The sequence below is a fragment of the Ovis aries genome, chromosome X, assembly GCF_016772045.2.
Source record: "Ovis aries strain OAR_USU_Benz2616 breed Rambouillet chromosome X, ARS-UI_Ramb_v3.0, whole genome shotgun sequence".
Classification (NCBI taxonomy): Eukaryota; Metazoa; Chordata; class Mammalia; order Artiodactyla; family Bovidae; genus Ovis; species Ovis aries.
This window is the reverse complement of record NC_056080.1, coordinates 44,905,348-44,921,778: the sequence shown is the minus strand read 5'-3', so window position 1 is coordinate 44,921,778 and position 16,431 is coordinate 44,905,348. Positions and strand designations below refer to the sequence as shown.

The following is a 16,431-nucleotide window of genomic DNA, read 5'->3' as shown; positions in this document are numbered from 1 at the left end:
AAAAGATGGTAAGGATAACCCTATATGCAAGACAGCAAAAGAGACACAGATGTGTAGAACTGTCTTTCAGACTCTGTGGGAGAAGGCAAGAGTGGGACGATTTGAGAGAATAGCATTGAAACATATTATCATATGTGAAACAGATCACCAGTCCAAGTTTGATGCATGAGACAGGGTGCTCAGGGCTTGTGCACTGGGATGACCCAGAGGGATGGGATCAGGAGGGAGCAGGCAGGGTGGTTCAGGATGGGAAACACATGTACACCTATGGCTGATTCATGTCAATGTATGGCAAAACCACTACAATATTGTAAAGTAATTAGCCTCCAATTAAAATAAATAAATTTTAAAAATCATCTACCTATTAAAATTCAACAGGTAATTCCCAAACCCGTTCCTCCATCTCAGATCTCATCCTTAATTTCTAGGCTCATCTATTCAATTGTTTATTGGGGACCCTTCTAAAACTCAAAACATACAAACTGAACTCAACATCTTGTCCCACAAATTTGCTGTTATCCGTGTAGTACCAAACTCAGTTGGTAGAACCACTCTTTATTAAGCAAGCCAGAATTCCCTGGAAGACATCCTAGACCAATAGTCCCAAACGCAAATCCAACAGAACAAAATATTAATAGGTGTTATGCAAAATTAAAAGGTTATTTGATATACTGTATTGGTGTTTCTCAATGAGGATGGAGAGGGAGGTGGGTAAGGGGAGTTCAGGATTGGGGTACCCATGTACACCTGCGGCTGATTCATGTCTATGTATGGCAAAAATCACTGCAATGTTGTAAAGTAATTAGCCTCCAATTAAAATAAATAAAATAATTTTTAAAAAAGGTTATTTGATAAAGTTTTGAGTTCTTGGGTTAAACAAAAAAATAAATAGATATTCCCAGTTGAATTAGTTACCAGAGCCCTTAACATTCTAGTGTGTATCTAAGAGGGTGACAATGCATTTTCTAAACTTGTGTGATCACAGAATGCTCTTTTTTTAAAAAAAAAAAAACTACTTTTAATTGGAGGATAATTGCTTTACAGTATTGTGTTGGTTTCCGGCATATATCAACATGATACCACTATTATTATTAAAATTTTCATGGGTAAGAATTTCAGCATATGTAAACTCCAAAGATAAGTCTGCAAATCATTTTTATTATCCAGTCCTTTTGGTGATGCTTCTAGTGTTATGGACAAACTTGATCCTCTTGGAAATGTGTTGTCCATCGCTTTTCTGTTTCAGTCACAGTAGCTATAAATAGTTGTTTAAGAATATCCTTATCTAAATTCCTGCCAATAAGGACCAATCGATTTGTTCTCTCACTGTCATCTTCCCAGTTCACTGGTGTCTCCTCCAGATCATATAGTTCATGGACACCCTGGACAATCACTTGTTGCGGTTTGTCTTTGATTGACACTAGCCCCTTCAGTCGTATGACCTCCATGCAGTCGTCATCCCTGTTCCTCACATTCTTTTCCCACAGAAGATTCTGAATATACACATTTAGACTTTCTTCCTCTGCATTTCCTGGTACTTCAAATGTGACTGTAATAATACTCTTATTCCAGAGAGACTGTCAAAGGCATGAAGATCTAATACTTTTGCAAGGTCAACTCTTGATCTCTGTGTTTCTAAAATTTTTCCCAGTCCATTTATTGATCTAATAGTTGTTCTTAACTTGTTTAAATCCTCTTCTGAAACCAAGTCTGTTTTATTGAGGATGATGATATCTGCCAAAGCAACTTGCCTAGAAGCTTCATTGATAATTCCATCAGGTTTTTCTTCTGCTAAATGCTCTAATAAAAACTTCAAGTTCTATTGGTGGTTTAGTCGCTAAGTTGGGTCTGACTCTTGTGACCTCATGGACTATAGCCCACCAGACTCCTCTGTCCATAGAATTTCCCAGGCAAGAATACTGGAGTGGGTTGCCATTTCCTTCTCCAAGAATGCTCTTTTAAAATAAAATGTCTTGCTAGATTAATTTTATAAGGACTTTAGGGTATATTTTCCTTTAACTTTATTGCCTAAATATCATGGGACTTCTCCTTTTAGTGGCCATAGGCCTCTGAATATTCAATCTCACTCCCTTTATCTCAACCCCTTTCTCCATACAGTTACCAGTGACTCAGGTTACAAAAATGAGTGCATTAGTCTCCTGCTTAAAACACCATTTCAGTATAAAGCCTAAAGTTCCTTAGTCAAGCAAGACCACTTATTAATACTTATTAGCCTCAATGCTCCTGCTCCTTCCTAATGCTTCCTGCCCCAGTGTTAGTGAAGCAGTCATAGCTCACCAAGTATGACCCAGCATTCATTTTCTCTGTCTGTTCTCTGCTTGCAATTTCACACATTGTATAAGCCATATTATGTAATTCTGGGCTCCCACTGGCTGATTCTACACTTGCAAAGCAACTGGGGATACAGCCAGCTCTTTCTTTGGGGACTCGTGTATAGATGATTTACTTCTTAATCCCTATCATGAAGTCAATCCATGTCTTTACTTTTAACTGTCCTGGACTTTCAACAGACCAGGTCATCTCATCTCTGCCCTGCCTAAAACTGTCCATGTCCCTCCTCCCCTGCACCCTGACCTTACCCAAATATCTTCAATGGTTAATCCCTGCCCATCTTTTTCATAAACCACACAGGTCTTTATCAGTTTCCTCTTCCGACTTACGCTGCCTTTATTGTCTGATTAAGTTATTTCATCCAATAATTTTTAAAATATTTTTTGAGCACTCTAGAGACCTGCCTGGTGGAGATTTAATTGACTTCACTTTCCCACTGTGGAAGAAGCCGCATTTAGCCTCCATTTTCACATTCATTTAAATATTCTTGACATGTATATATGGCTGTTCTTTGTATTTCCTTTGAATTGATTATAACATCTGGCTGGTTCTCTCATTATGAGTTAAGTGAAAATCTTCAATGTAAGTTCATTTTTATATCCCTATGAGAGTCAAAACTTTATCATTTAAAAAAATAATCTTTAATAGCCAGATACCATTCTGGAATAGAAATAGACATTGGGTACTAAAATGAAATGAGGCATAGTTTCTTTATAGTTAATTCTCTTTGAACCCCATTAGAAGAGACCACATTCTTTAGGATCAGAAACACCTTGTGTCTCTTTCAATGAGGACTTGATGGTTAACTGCTTACTGTATTAATTTCCTTCTATAGATTTTTTGTAATCTGCTCTAAATCAAGTTGTTGTTATTTTGTGATGAGACAGTAAAAAGATTTTATTTTAGAATATAGTTAACAAAGCTTTTGGGAACTCAGAAAAACTGTTCGTCCAATCAAGGGCTTAACATTACTGGAACTATGAACATTTTTGGCCTTGGAGGAAATGAATATCACATTCTTGCCAGCTCAAATGTACAAAATTAAACCTTGTGGTTTTATCTATTTTTTTAGGTTTTCCAGAAAGAACAAAAGGTTTACTAAACCTTCCTTTCATCTTTGCCAACACAAATTCTTTATGCTTATATAGTGTATTACCTTTCATTTGAGGTGCTTTAAATGCCTGGAAAATGTTTAACTTCATAACTGCCTTTGTATCTATATAGGATCTCATTTGTCCCCATTTGGAAGACAAAGAAATTGAGGAGTCTGGTGACAAGATTTTCCCAGGGCAGCAGAGAGGGTTATAGAAAAGGTAGACAGAATTCTTAAGTCCCAGACCAGTCTCCTAAATTCAGGCCAACATGTACTTTAACCCTTGACATTCTTTACAGTCACTGGGAAAAGCTTAGCTTGTTGCCAATGGACATGGCAAGCCTCATAAAACCCCAAATTTTCATGAAACCTTTAGGAATTTATACAAGTTTTTATTATTAGCTACCATTCTGATTATCAGTAATTTTGTGTAACTGCCATTTACTCTGCAAATATCACAGCACCCCATAGCTCTACTAATAATATTCTGGCTATAGATGAGGGTTTCAGCTGAATCTGCTTTCACTGTGTTTAATATAAATTGCTACATCTACACAAAGTCTCGCATGCTAATGTTCAAATCAGCGTTAGTCAGAATAGCCAAGACATGAAAGCAACCCAAATGTCTACAAATGATGAATGGATAAACAAAACTGTGGTGTCTCCATACAATGAATACTATTTGTCAGTAAAAAGGAATGAAGTACTGATACATGCTACAACGTGGATGAACCTTGAAAACATGTTAATGAAAGAAGTTAGACACAAAGTGCCACATACGGCATAATTCCATTTATATGAAATGTCCAGAAAAGGCAAACCTATAGTGACAGAAAGCAGATCGGTGGTTGCCTGAGGCTGGATTTAGGAATGGGGAATGATGGCTAATGGGTACTAGTTTCTTTCTATGGTGATGGAAATGTTCCAAAATTGGATTGTGGTGATGGTTGCACATCTCTGAAACTATACTAGCAATCATTGAATTGTACATTTAAAATGAATAAATTTTATGATATGTAAAGCATACCTCAATAAAGTTATTAATAAATAAAGTGCTTCACAATGTCTCCTCCACATATATCTCTCCCCTTCAAAAACACATCAAGGAAACAAATTGCCTTTGCCAAGACAAGAGGAATCACTTTATATCATTTGAAGTTGGACTTTCAGAACAATAATATAGGTGTCATAAGGTTCAAAGCTTCAGTGTTGTGATCTGAGGGTAATTCCACCACAGGTGTGCAGCTTAACAGGGTGTTAATTGGGAAGCCTGTGAACACCTCCTCCACAGGCAGCCCAGAAAGCTGTGCCAGGATTTGTTAGTGAATAGAAGAATTCAAAAGCCAAACCCATGATCAAAAATCAAGAGAAATGTAACTTGTTTTTATACTGCAGCCATTACCACACAAAATGACTTACAGCACATTTTAATTGGAACTGAAGGCTTTTTGACTTTACCACTAATCAGAACCACTTCAGATTTTGGAAATATTTCTCTGCCATGGAAGGAAAATAAAAGAGCCAAATTAAGGGCTGAGGTTTTCTAATAGAAATAACTTCCCTGCATTTAGCAGGTTGGTTTATTCAGCATGGGTAAGAAAAAAGTCCTGCTGACTCCCTGAGGAATCAGACATCCAAGGCTTCTGCATATAATAGAAGTATGGATAGCTGAAAATGTATTTTTTCCTCTCATAATGCATATTGCTTCTTCCAAACTCTGAACCCTAGCTACTAGGGTAGGAGATCGCAAAGCACTCTTCTCTGGGAAAGTAGTAGCTAACACTCTGGAAATGAGAGAGCTCAGGATAAGAAATTTACATTCTAATTGGAGCCACAGGGTTCTAAATCCTACATCTTTAGCTTTCCCTAGTTATCCATCCTCTGCTGCTCCTGGAAGACTGCAAGAAACAAGGAATCAATTACTTTCAAGAGACAAATGCCACCATCTCAAAGATAGGACGATTTTGAAAAGCCTTGATGCCTTTCCCTTGGTAGAAGAGTCTTCTACTTTTATGGAAAAATGGTTTGAAATCAAAAGCTTCTGACAATATTATTAAATAAAACAACTTTCCGAGAGCCCTAGTCCCATCCAAAGAGTAATGGTTAGCAATCTTATTCTCTTTTAACCCTCTTAATACATGAGTGTATCATATGCCTAAGAAAAGCAAAAATTCTTTCTTGTATCCAACAATATTTGTACAAAAATGAGATCTAAAACAAAGCATAAAACTCAGAAGGCATGAATGTCCTTCAGAAGGCACCAAACTTGCCTTCAACAAAACAGGCACCAAAACACTGAAAGGCAGTGTTTTCCCACAAACACCTCAAATCACTGCATCCCAATCTAACACTGCATAAAAGCAATAAGCCTCAAATTTCTACAACCAACCAAGGTCACTGAAAACAGAAAAATTGCCCTGTCCTTGGCCTAATGCGGAATACAATTTGATATATTAAAATCTGCTGTAGTAATCTCTTAGCATTTACCATGAGTGATTTGGACCACGTAATTTAAAGAGATCCACAAAACAAATCTCATTCAGGCATAAGAAATGAAATTCTTATGTTTTTTTGATATTTGGATTGGTTTAAACTCTTTAGGTTCCAGCTTATTCTGCCTTATCTTGGTATTACTTTGAATAGAAGATCGAGAATGTAGACCTAGCTCACTGCAGAAGCAGTATAAATCTAGAATATTTTTTTCCAGTGTGTTTCACAGGACAGAGTTAAACATATAGGACTTTTTAGAACTTTTAATGTGATCATGTTCATTGTGAATCTCTAAAGTGACTATGTAGTGCAGCATATCCTAAAATTTCTTTATCTGTGGTCCTGTTTCCTGCAGAAAATCTAACACAAATAACATTCTGAGAGCTACACTTTAAGAAAGATTACAGGCAACTTGGGCTCCAAGTCTGACAATAGCCCTCTGAGATTGCCAAAATAAGCCACTTGACTTTTTTAGTGTCTCCATTTCTTTCTTTTCAAAGTCTGATGTCCTTCTTATAGACTTCCAGGGATTTTAAAATAATTAAATGTCAGAGATATAAAAGTGTTTTGAAAAGTTAAGAATGTAACACTGGAATGAGGCACCATTTCAATGTCTGCTACCCCATATTGCTAAACCCACCCATTACTGCTTGTTAAAAGTTTTGAGAATTCAAACAATATCAAAATAAAGCAATTTCAATTCAAACCCCAGTGTGATTTAAATACCAGTTAAGTTTGATGGGGCATCCCTGGTGGCTCAGAGGGTAAAGCATCTGCCTGCAATGCAGGAGACCTGGGTTCGATCCCTGGTCAGGAAGATCCCCTGGAGAAGGAAATGGCAACCCACTCCAGTATTCTTGCCTGGAAAATCCCATGGACAGAGAAGCCTGGTAGACTACAGTCCATGGGATCGCAAAGAGTCGGACACGACTGAGCGACTTCACTTTCACTTTCACTTTAAGTTTGTTTGTAGCAGTTAAAAGTTACAATTCAAAAAGACAATCAATAGGGACTAAAGTTCATCTTTTGGTTCAGTCTGCAAACACTTGTATTTTGACTTTACTTTATTGGCACATTAGATAAATACAGTTTTAAGAACCACTGAGGTTCAGATTATGGCCTGGTTTGAGATATCTTTGCCTGTTGGAATAAGTGATTCCAAGGTCCCTAAGACAAAAAGTCAAATCCATTATTCTACTGTGTTGATATAGTGGTGGTACTTGCACACTTGAGAAGAAAATTGAAAACTTGAGCCTTTTGTTTACAAATAAGATCCATAGTTATCCTTTACTAACTTAAAAAAAATTATCATATAGTCAATTTACAATGTTGTGTTTGTTTCTGCTGTACAGCAAAGTAAATCAGCTATACGTATACAGACACCCCCCCCTCCCTTTTGGATTTCCTTCCCATTTAGATCACTACAGAGCATTGAGTAGAAGTCCCTGTGCTATAAGTAGGTTCTCATTCATTATCTATTTTATACATAGTATATGTCAGTCCCAACCTCCCAATTTATCCCACGTCCCCTCCCCACTTGGTAACCATGTTTGTTCTCTATGTCTGTGTATTTCTGCTTTGCAAATATGTTCATGTGCACCATTTTTCTAAATTCCACACATATATGCTAATATGATATTCGTTTTCCTCTTTACTTGCTTTTTATTTCAGCTATCTAAACTGCCTCAACTGAGCACTGTTCCAGATCTTGACAAGAGAGTGGTCCTGCCAGGGAAGGAGTGGGATAAAAGGCTGAAAGGCCTGAATTCTGGTTTCTGAGAGTGTAAGTTTGATCCTCCATTTAGGATTGCAGACTGATCCTTTACTGTGCTTCTCCTTTTCCTTTCCCCATTTCTCCCCTTTGTTTATTTCCTTCTTCTCCTCTTATTTTCCCTGTTCTTTCCCCCAGCCTCCTCTTAATCTCTTTCTGAATATATTACAATTCCTTTTCCCCTTCTTTCCTTCCCTCCTTCGTTCCTTTCTTCTTTCCGTTCTCAAAATTCCAAGCAGTACAGCAGTCAGAGGCCAAACAAAAGATACTATATACAAAATAGATAACCAACATGGACTGACTTCATAGCACAGGGAACTATACTCAATATTTTGTAATAACCTATAAGGGAAAAGGATCTGAAGTAGAATATTTATATATAACTGAATCACGGTGCTGTAGCCTGAAACTAACACAATATTGTAAACCAACTATACTTCAGCTAAAAAAAAGACAATAGACCTTCTACTTCTGTTAACCCTTACACTTTTGCCTACACTAAGCACACCCAGTTGAGTTCTTCATGCTGGCAGAGAGAACCTTACATTTATTCTTGCTGCATTTCATCCTCTGTGATTCAACTCAATCACCCCAACTTTTCAAGATCTTTTGCAATTTTCCTTTTCTGTTACACAGGATATCTCTTGCCAAGATGGTCATATAGAAATTCGGTGAGCGTAGATAAAAAAAAATGTTGGCTAAGGGAGTACCTTGTGGTCTAGTGGTTAGGATTTGGTACTTTCACTGCTGCTGCTGGGGTTCAATCCCTGGTCTGGGAACTGAGATCCTGCAAGCCACATGTTGCAGCAAAAAAAAAAAAAAAGTTGGCTAACATAGGAAAAGGAAAAAGTTTGGGTGGGAGAGAGGGTTAGGGTAGTCTATGGGGTGATCTAGTCTGTAAGCTGCAAATCATTGTACTCCAAAGATATTACTATGAGAGCAAAGAAAATGTGGAAGAGGAGGCATGGTTATCCACAGAGGACAACCCACGGGATTGGGTCTCTACATCCCTTTCTCCTGGACCTCCATAACTTTAAGTTACTGAGAATTTCAGAGTAATTGGACATGGAATGTTGATGAAAGCTGAGATGATGACCACGAGTTCCCATTTATTAATGTCTATGCATTCTTATCTTTTTTTTTATAGTTTTTAAAAACTTTGGACGAAAATTACTGTACGATGTTGCATTGTTTTCTGCTATACAACAATGCAAATCAGCCATAATTATATATATGTTACCTCCCTCTTGAGCCTCCCTCCTCTCCCACCTCATCCCACTGTTATAGGCCAGCACAGGGCACCAGGCTGGGCTCCCTGTGTTATACAGCAACTTCTCACTAGTTATCTATTTTACACATGGTAGTGAATATATGTCAATGCTATTTTTTCCATTTGTCCGACTCTTTCCTTCCCCCACTTGCCCCCAAGTCCATTCTCTTAATGAAGGTAATTTATTTTCTATCAGCAAGAGGTTTGAACAGAAATTCATACATGACCCAAAATTTCAGTCCTCCATCTTCTAACTGATCTCTGCACAATTTAGTGCTCTTTTGTTAAGGAGAATATCTGACTGCAAATAACCTAAGCAACAGGTAAATACCCATTTGCCTCATAGAGAGGGAAACAGTAAGTAATAATGAAGAGACTAAATGAAGAGCAGAGGTAAAGTTAGAAAGGCCTAATTTTTTAAAGATTCTGAGATGGAAAAACACTTATTTTTTTGTAACTAACACTTCTGCCCTGGCTTCAAATAGAAATTTTGGAGTTACCCTGAGCAGGAAAATAGACACCTGCAGGTTCTCTGCAAACCTGTTGTCTACATCATCCTTTCCTGATCAATGTGAAAATAATGTGATTATTTATGTTTAAGTTGTTCTGATTATACTCAGTTATAGGTTATTACAAGATATTGGGGAAAATTCCCTGTGCTGTACAGTAAATGCCTGTTGCTTATCTAGTTCATGTATTATAGTTTGTATCTGTTAATTTGTACTCCTAATTTGTACCCCTCCCCTTCCCTCCCTACTTTGGTAACATAAATTTGTTGAAAACAATAGGATTAAGCCTTTCATTTTCTGATTCCTAAAGCTCTGAGAACCAGAAGCATGAGAAATGAGAATAAATTCAATAGAAATTGCCCAATTATTTTACATCTCTTCATTTTAGGAGTACAGAGAAGCATTGCATACATTTATGTTAGCCTAAAAAGCGATTTTTAAAAATTTTGTTCCATCTAAATAGAAGCACTGGATTCCTGTTGATCAGTTAGCTTCATCTCAGGTTGAGTTTTTCAACCCCTAAACCAATTATGGTAATCACTCAATTGATTTAGAATAGAAAAGATTCATATCTCATACTCTGTAATTACATCAGCTTATACATCAAGCACAATGTATCACAGCAGGCATTCCATAGAACAAACCTTTTTACAGATGCGTGAGTAGGAGAATCCCCAATAAATTTTCATCTTTCTCTAAAAACAATCCTTAAACATGGATGGGCTTTTGAGGGTGTTTTGTGAGGGTTGTTTTTTGGTTTTTTTTGTTTTTTTTTTTTTTGACACATCACAAAACATCTAACTTATTGTAGATTGTCAACAAATGTTGAAATTATTTGTTATTGTGTTACATAAGGGTCACTTAGTAATAATAACTTCAAGCTAATTAAAAAGCCTAAACATCAGTGCTGCTGATGAGATAATCAGCTTTGGTTAGTGCTGTTAATTTAGCAAATGTGGTACTTTAAAAACACATTTTCTGAACCAACAATTTATAAAATGAGAGAGTCAGAGAAATGACTACTCAATTCTAGGATAATATCAGAAAAAGAGGCCGAAGGAAAACTGGCCAAAATAAAATGATTACTTCATGTTGCCAGAATAAGAGAGGCTAAGGATAATGTCCTATTCATCTTGTACCTCTCATAATACCTAGCACACAGCCATGTACAAGTTGACCTCTGATGGATTTATTTTTTGAATCACCAGATTTTTATAAACCAAGCAATAGTTGGAAGTCATAGACTTTTGGAACTAGAAGAGTTCTTTTAATATAGTAGAAAGAGCACCTGCTTTGAAATTGGAAAAATACACTTTCAAATAGCAAATCTACCACTAATCAGTTCTGTCCTTAGGCAAGTTACTTATACATTTTGAGGTTCAGTTTTTTCATCTGTAAAATGAGGATATTCTTATTCAAGAATTAGGCAAGATAGCATATGTAAATAGCTTTGCACATTTCCTGGCTCAATAAATGTTAGTTATTATATCAGTATTATTGTTTTTAAGCATAGATAGGACAGCTTTTTGACAGATGGGAGATAACAGAAATAATAATGATTAATGTTTATTGATATTTGTTATATGCTGGTTATTGTGCTAAGTGGTTTATGAACCTTATTTCATCTATTTACTTTTTTTTTAACAGTTCATCAGGTAAATGAACCCATTAGATATTTACTCTGACTTTGTAGATAAGGCAACTGAGGCTAATAGAAGGCATGTAATTTGACTAAATTCACACAGCTGGTGAGTAGCAGTTATCCAAGCTGTGTAGGAATAGAAAGTATTACTCTGAGTCCCAAGCTTATAGGGAGACTTTCAAAATCATCCTGATGGATAAAGTCAGAGTCAAGGTTGGCATTCAGAGCTCCTACTTTGCTTCTAAGCTTGTTTTTCCATTTGCCTAATAGGTAAAATAATCCTATCATAAAGGGTTAGGAGATAATGTGGGAATGGAACATAGGCTAGAATTTATGAGGACATGAGGGCACCAAGAAAAGGAGATGAGAGAAAATTGAAGAAATAATATACATAGTATCTTTTTATTGGCGAGGCTTATTTTCTGATACTGGTCAATATGATTTTCTTCTAAGGGAAAATACCAGAATTTTTCCTTTTAAAAATAATAAATCTGTGTTTCATTAATGTGTGAATGAGAGACAAGATAAAACATATATGTTATAAAAACTCAACAGGAACCACAGCTTTGGTTTAGACATTAGGTAAACTGTCCAATATGGTAGCCATTAGCAACATGTAGTTATTGATATGTGAGCACTTTATCTGTGACTACTTCAAATTGAGATGTGTAGTAAGTATAAAATACACACTATATTCCAAGACTTAGTATAAGGAAAGTATATTTTAATATATATTTAATATATACTTTAATATATTTTATATTAACACACTGAAATGAAAATAATTGGGATATATTATGTTTAATAAGTATATTATTCAACGTAAATTCAGTTATTTCTTTTTACTTTTGAAAATGTGACTACAGGAAAATTTTAATTCAATAACCTTCCAAAAGAGAAATGCCTGGGCCCAGATGGTCTTACCAGTGAATTCTACCATTCTACCATTTAAGGAAGAAGATACCAGTTCTCCATAATCTCTTCTAAAAAAAACAGAAAAGAGCAAACACTTCCTAATACATTGTATGAGACCATTATTAGGCTAATAACAAAACCAGATAAAGACATTACAAGAAAGAAAAATTACACCAATATTTCTCATGGGCATAGAAATAAATATCCTCAACAAAATATTAACAAATGAAATACAATAAAGTTTATAAAGAATTATATACCATAATCAAGTGAGATTTATAAAAGGTATTTAAGACTGGTTCAACATTCAAAACACAATTAATGTAATCCAGGACAATAGTCTAAAGAGAAAAAAAAACACATAATCATATCAATTGATTTAGAAAAAGCATTTGACAAAGTTCAATACCAATTCACAACTGAAAAAAAAAAAAAAACCTCTCAGCAAACTAGGAATAGAGGGGAACTTCCTTAAATAGATTTTTTAAAAATCTACCGAAACCCTATAGCTAATATCATAGTTAATGGTGGAAAAAATGGCACTTTCTCCTAATATCAAGAACAAGGTAAGTGTGTCCTCTCTCACTATTCAGTACAGTTTTAGTTAATGCTATTAGATGAGAAAAGAAAAGATATACAGACTAGAAAGGAAGAAATAAAACTCTCTACTTACAGACAGCATGATTCGCAGAAAATCCCGAAGAATCGACAAAAATTCTTTCAGAACTAGTAAGTGACAAGGTTGCAATACACAAAGGTCAATTGCTTTCCTATATGCCAACAATAAACAAATAGAATAAATGGAATTTGAAATGTTAAATAACTACCATTTATAATAGCATTTAAAAGGCAAGTGCTTAGGGGTAAAGATCTAAATAAATGGAAAAATAACTCATGTTCATGGATTGGAAGACTGGATCCACTTTTCTCTTTCTTGTCCTTCTGGAATCCCTGTTATGTGTAAGTTGGCATGCTTTATATTATTCCATAGATCTCATATGGTGATTTCATTTTTTTCATTTGTCTTTCTGTCTGCTATTCTGATTGGGTGATTCCCATTACAGATCACTTGTTCATTCTTCTTCATTATTTAGTCTGCTATTCATCGCCTTTTGCTGGTTTTTTATCTAGGCAATTGAATTGTCTAATTTTGATTGATTCCTCTTTGTAGTTTCTAGTTCCTTGTTCCAGTGATCTGCATTTTTATTGATAATCTTTCTTAATCCCTTCATGAGGAATTAAGTTTCATTAGTTCCTTCAGTCTTAATTCCTTAACCTCCTTTTGAGTGTGGTATACTGGAGAGGTCTGTTTCATTGTTCTTTCAGGAAATTTCTCTTGTTCTTTTAATTAGAAGTAGTTTCTCTGCTTCTTCACTTTCCTTAAATTTCTCTGACTCTATGATCTGTCTTGCTGCTAAGTCGCTTCAGTCGTGTCTGACTCTGTGTGACGCCATAGATGGCAGCCCACCAGGCTCCCCTGTTCCTGTGGTTCTCCAGGCAAGAACATTGGAGTGGTTTGCCATTTCCTTCTCCAAATGATCAGTCTTGAAGGACTGATTTTATGTGAGAGTATCCCTGTGTAGACTACCTGAGTCCAATATTTTTGGTGTGAGGGCTATTTTTTTATGTGCATGCCTGCTGTGTCTTTCTACAGGTTGTGCTAGCCATTGCCCCCTTGATGGGGGGTGTGTTTCATGTTGTGGTGACCAGAGCATGCACAGGATATTGGGCAGGACTTCCCTTTTGCTCTGTGGCTGTCAAAGCCCTGCTGGGGGCAGGGTCTGCTCCAAGGTTGTTGGAGTAGAAGCCCCCAGATCTGGTTCTAAGCTGCAATGTGTGGTAGGTGGAACTGGAACATTCTCACTGGGAAAAGAACCACTGCATATTCCTCCCCAGGTGTTGTCCACCAAGGATGTGGGATTCTGTGATGCTGCCCACCATTTGCTGTGAGTGCCCACAAAGTCCACTGCTGTTGGCACCACCCCCAGACCTGTCCCCACTCTGGGAGTGCTAATAATCAGCTCAGATGTCAGCCCCAGCTCTGGTGAGTGTGAGCTCCCAAAGCCCACCAGAGCCACACCCACTGTGGGAACACTGACAATCAGCAATTTCATGCTCTGCAAATGACAATGTTAAAAGAACGAAAAGACAAGCTGCAGAGTGGGGAAAATATTTTTAGAGCATATAACTGATAAAGGACTATTATCAAGAATGTTTAAGAACTCTTAGAACTCAACAGTAAGAAAATAAACAACCCAATTAAAAATGGGCAAAAGACCTGAATAGACATTTCATCAAAGAGGACATACAGATGACAAATAAGCATATGAAAAAGTGCTCAACATCATTTGCCATTAGGGAGCTGTGAATTAAAACAACATTGGGATACAACTACACACCTATTAGAAATACTAAAATCTGAAAACTGACAATACCAATTGATGACCAGAATGGAAAAGCAATGGGAATTTTCATTCATTGCTAGTGGAAATGCAAAATGATGTAGTCTCTTTGGAAGACAATTTGGCAATTTCTTACAAAACTAAGTATAATATTCTCATATGATCAGCAATCTAATAACTATTTACCTAAATAACTGATGACATGTTACACAAAAACTTGCATGCAAATGCTTATAAAATCTTTATTCATCATTGCCAATCCTGGAAACAACTGTGATATCTTTCAATAAGTGGATGAATAAACAAACAAATATTTATATAATGAAATTTTATTCAGTGGTAAAATGAATTATCAAGCCACAAAAAGACATGGGTGAATCTTACATGCAAATTACTACATGAAAGAAGGCTGTCTGAAAAGACTACACATTGTGGGATTTCGATTATATGATGTTTTGAAAACAGAAAAGCTACAAAGACCGTAAACAGGTCAGTGGTTGCTAAAGTTTGGTGTTGGAGAGGAGGGTTGTATAGGTGAATCACAGGAGATTGTTTTATTCAGTAAGTCTATTCTGTGTGATGGTCTAACGGTGAATATGACATTAGTATTTGTCAAGTCCCATAGAACAAATACAAAGAGTGAACCTTAATGTATGCAAGTTTTAAAAAATCATTTAGAAAGTTGGAGGATTCCAGAGTGGAATGTAGAATGTGACAAAACAGTCTAACTGTATTACAGGTGTATAAAACAACCTCACTGAAGGGGGTGGGGGAATAAGGCACTGACCTAAGTAACTTTGGAAATGAGTGGAGTTGTAAGGCTGAAAGCAAAAGGAACTCTACCTAAGGACTACTCTAGTTGATAAAGCTTTCCCCATGGGCATATGGGGTAATCAACAGCTACTCTTGTTGTTCAGTGGCTACGTCATGTCCAACTTTTTGTGACCCCAGGGACTGCAACACATCAGACTTTCCTGTCCGTCACCATCTCCCAGAGCTTGCTCAAACTCATATCCATTGAGTGTCTGTGATGCCATCCAACCATTTTGTCCTCTGTTGTCCCCTTCTCCTCCTGCCCTCAATCTTTTCCACCATCAGGGTCTTTTCCAATGAGTTGGTTCTTCACATCACATGGCCAAAGTGGGGCTTCATCTTCAGCATCAGTCCTTCCAATGAATATGCAGGGTTGATTTCCTTTAAGATTGATAAGTTTGATCTCCTAGCAGTCCAAGGCACTCTCAAGAGTTTTCTCCAGCACCACAATTCAAAAACATCAATTCTTCAGTGCTTAGCCTTCTTTATGGTCCAACACTTATGTCCATACATGACTACTGGAAAAACCATAGCTTTGACTATACGGACCTTTGTGGTCTCTACTTTTTAATATGCTATCTACGTTTGTCATAGCTTTTCTTCCAAGGAGCAAATGTCTTTTAATTTCATGGCTACAGTCACAATCCACAGTGATTTTGGAGCCCAAGAATATAAAATCTGCCACTGTTTCCATTTTTTCCCCATTTATTTGCCATGAAGTGATGGGACCATATGCCATGCCACTCCCATCAGGAAGCTTGCACAAGCTTCTTATCCTCATCAATCAAAGGGCAGATGGAAGAACCAAGAACTACAATCCCATGACCTGCAGAACAAAAAACACAATCACGGAAGACTAATGATCACATGGATCACAATCTTGTGTAACTCACTGAAGCTATGAGCCATGAGAAGGATGAGTCTTGGCGGAGAGTTCTGATAAAATGCGGCCCGCTGGAGAAGGGAATGGCAAACTACTTCAGTATTCTTGCCTTGAGAACTCCATGAACTCCATGAACAGTGTCAAAAAGACAAAAAGCTAAACAGCTATAAGAACATGTAAACATGTATACTGGAATAAACAACTAAGTAAATGGATGATGGATAGCGGGTGCCAAGTTTCTCGCTGTTGGAATAAGAGATTACAAATAAGCAAGAGGAAGAGGCTAGAATG

General features: G+C 36.7%; 1 pseudogene; it reads right to left on the bottom strand.

Annotated features, from left to right (window-relative positions):
• Positions 1-1,021: 1,021 nt before the first annotated feature.
• Positions 1,022-12,724, bottom strand: LOC114111589 (putative COBW domain-containing protein 7; annotated as a pseudogene).
• Positions 12,725-16,431: the final 3,707 nt, after the last annotated feature.